Below are 3,504 nucleotides of genomic sequence, written 5' to 3'. Positions count from 1 at the left end.
ATGGCAGCTCCCAGGAGAACCACAGAGTTGGAGCAGAGGAGCAGTGATTCCCAGAGGGAAAGGGATTAGGCACCCCATAACAGAGATGTCTGATGCAAGTTCGGAAAGCCCTTCACCTGGATAATTTCTACCAAGACTCAGCTGCAGAAGACTTTCTCTACCCCCTAGCCTGGACTAAGCGCCTTGCTCATGTACTTTCCACACCCAGCACCTCCATACTGGGTTTCTGATCAATTGCCTGACCCCCTACCCCAAACTATAATTTTCTTGAGGCTACAATTGTGGCCATACATCTAATACCTAACCCAGTGTCTGCTACATGACATGCTTTCCATAAAAATTTGTTGACTAATAAATGCATCAAGAAACATTCAAAATAAGGACTAAAATTATGTTGATGGAAAGAAGCTATACACCAACCAAGTATAAAACAGCTCTCAGGCCACTTGGTGCAGAAAAGACACCCAAGAAGATCCTACAAATAAACATAGGTAGTAAAACTATTTGACATTGCTCTTAGTAATATATATTTTTGGACATCTCCCCAGGCAAGGAAAACAAACAAAAAAAACCCAACAATTAACTAATGGGACTATATTAAAGTCCCATGCACAGTAAAAAAGAAACAAAAGTTTGATGCACAGTAAAGAAAACATCAACAAAATAAAAAGACAACTTACTGAATGGAAGAAGATACTCTCTCCATTGATATATCAATAAGGGGTTAATATCCAAAATTTATAAAGAACTTATACAACTTATTATAAAAACCCCTAAGAACCCAATTTAAAAATGGACAGAGTACTTGAAGAGACATTGCTTCCAAGTGATCATACAGATGACTATTAGACATATTAAAAGATGCCCAGGCCTGACCTGTGGTGGCGCAGTGGATAAAGCATTGACCTGGAAATGCTGAGGTCGCCGGTTCAAAACCCTGGGCTTGCCTGGTCAAAGCACATATGGGAGTTGATGCTTCCAGCTCCTCCCCCCCTTCTCTCTCTGTTTCTCCTCTCTCTCTCTCTCCTCTCTAAAATGAATAAATAAATTTAAATTAAATAAAATTAAAAAAGATGCCCAGCATCTCCAATCATCAAGGGAATGCAAATTAAAACCACAATGAGATATCACCTCACATCTGTCAGATGGCTGTCTTTAATAAATCAAGAAACAACAACTGGTGGCAAAGATATGGAGAAAAGGGAACCCTTGCACGCTGTTGGTGAGATGGCAAATGGGCAACCACTATGGAAACCACTATGGAGTTTCCTCAAAAAGCTAAAAATAGAACTACCATATGACCCAGCAATTACACATGTGGATATTTACCTGAAGAAATAAAACACTAATTCAAAGAGATATATGCATGCTTATGTTTACTGCAGCATTATTTACAATAGCTAAGATAGAGATTCAATTCAGTGCCCATCAATAAGTGACTGGACAAAGAAGAGGTGATACATATATACAACAGAATATTACTCACCCATAAAACAGTGAAATCTTTCCATTTGCAACAGCATGAATGGACCAAGAGGATAACATACTAAGCGAAATAAGTCAGAGGACAAATGCCAGATGATGTCACTTAAATGTGGAACCTAAAAAAACAAAATAAATGAAGAAAAACAAATACAGACTCAGAGATACAGAGAACAAACTGACAGTTTTCAGAAGGAAAGGGACCTGGGCTGGGTAAAAAAGGGATTAAGAAGTACAAATTGGTAGTTACAAAACACAGTCATGGGTATATAAAGTATAGCATAGAGAATATAGTCAATAATATTGTAATTATGTATAGTATCAGGTGGGAACTAGACTCATCAGGGGGAATCACTTTGTAAGTAAAATAAATGTCTAACCATTATGCTATACACCCAAAACTAATATACTATTTAATGTAAACTCTAACTGAAAAACTGTTTAAAGAAAAATGAAAACTATAAATAAATAAATAAATGCAATCAATAAAAAGAAACTATAAAAATAAGAGCTTAATGTAAGCAGAAGATAGGGAAAAATAGAAAGCAGAGCAGAAATTAATGGAATAATAATCTGTGAGAAAAATATAATGCTCTATAGAAATGTTTGCACTAGATATTTAATAGAAAAAAGATATAAAACAGTATTACATTTTAATCCCATTTTTTAAAGATAACAAAAAAGCTGGAATGAGATACAATGGTTCTCTGTAGTTGACACAGTAACTGATAACTTGTATTTTCTTTTAAGTTAGCATAATATATTTCCCCAGAGCATCAGTGAAAGCAACCGGGTATTATTCTTGATTTTGATAAACCAAGAAATGTGTGTTTAAATATATTTTAAAAACATAAAAATAGCCATTTATCATCACAATCACCTGAAAAAAATTAAAAGAAACCAAAATACAGTGTATACAAAAGAGAAGGAGGAGAAGGTAGGGGAAGAAGGAAAAGGAGAACAAAGGAAATAAAAGGGTGACACACAAACACACACACACACCACACACACACACACACCACACACACACACACAGCAGAACAACCACAGGGAGATTAAAAGAACTCTCCTCTCTTCGTGGGACAAACGGGAATTTAAACTTACTGACTGTTGTGGTCGCCTGTTACCACGCAGTTCAGTTCGCACTTAACTGGTCTGGGACTGGAGAGATCTCCAGCCGCTCTCCGGATGGGGCTGTTTTCCTATCCCGGGGAGTCTGCGCTCCCTTACAGCCTGCAAGAGAAAAGAGCAAAACTTGCAGAGTCTGCAGAGAGAAGACAAGTGACTGCACTTCGGGGTGTTTTGGATGTTCAGTGTGTGGAAGAAAAGAGAAAGAAAAAGGAAAAATTAGAAAAACAAATTGCTACATCTGGGGCCCCCACCAGACGGTGAACTTAGATAGACATTTCCTAAAGGATAATATGCGTGAGAGTCTCCTGCCAATAAATAATATCTGCAATCAAGTGGACATCCTCAATTTAATTTCTTCTCTTTGAGTAAATGATTCAGACTTTGTAATTTTAGTGTTCTTAAATGCAGTGATTTTTCAGTATTGAAATATTGAAAATGTTTTTGACGTTCAGACTTAGAAAACAGCCAGACTTAGAAAATAGCCAGACATTTCAATGAATACTTATTTTCTTACATTTGCTCTTTTGCAGGTAGTGGGTAATTTGCTATTTTTAGTAGTTAAATCTAAATAATGAACACATCGCAGGGACCTGAAGATGGCAACGGAGTAGGCAGACACACAGACTCCCAGCTCACACCACCAAACTGGATTATAAACTAATTTATGAACAATCAGCATGAAAAACCAAATCTGGACTACAAGAACAGCTTTCAAAACTCAAGGAGCAAAGAAGAAGCCACAACAAACCTGGTAGGAAGCGCCTGAATCTCCCCTGCTTACAAGAACGGGGGGGGGGGTGAGGCTGGACTCTCAATTCCAAGGAGGAGAGCAGTAAGTACTGCTCACAGCCACTTACCTGGCAACCAGGGAACGAGGTGTGTTGAAAGGGC

At 37.7% G+C, this 3,504-nt stretch overlaps 1 pseudogene; it reads left to right on the top strand.

Moving 5' to 3' along the window:
• Positions 1 to 2,612: 2,612 nt before the first annotated feature.
• On the top strand, positions 2,613 to 2,874 carry LOC136328949 (small VCP/p97-interacting protein pseudogene; annotated as a pseudogene).
• Positions 2,875 to 3,504: the final 630 nt, after the last annotated feature.

This window comes from Saccopteryx bilineata, chromosome 3 (genome assembly GCF_036850765.1).
Source record: "Saccopteryx bilineata isolate mSacBil1 chromosome 3, mSacBil1_pri_phased_curated, whole genome shotgun sequence".
Taxonomy (NCBI): domain Eukaryota; kingdom Metazoa; phylum Chordata; class Mammalia; order Chiroptera; family Emballonuridae; genus Saccopteryx; species Saccopteryx bilineata.
This window is presented reverse-complemented; position numbering and strand designations above follow the sequence as displayed.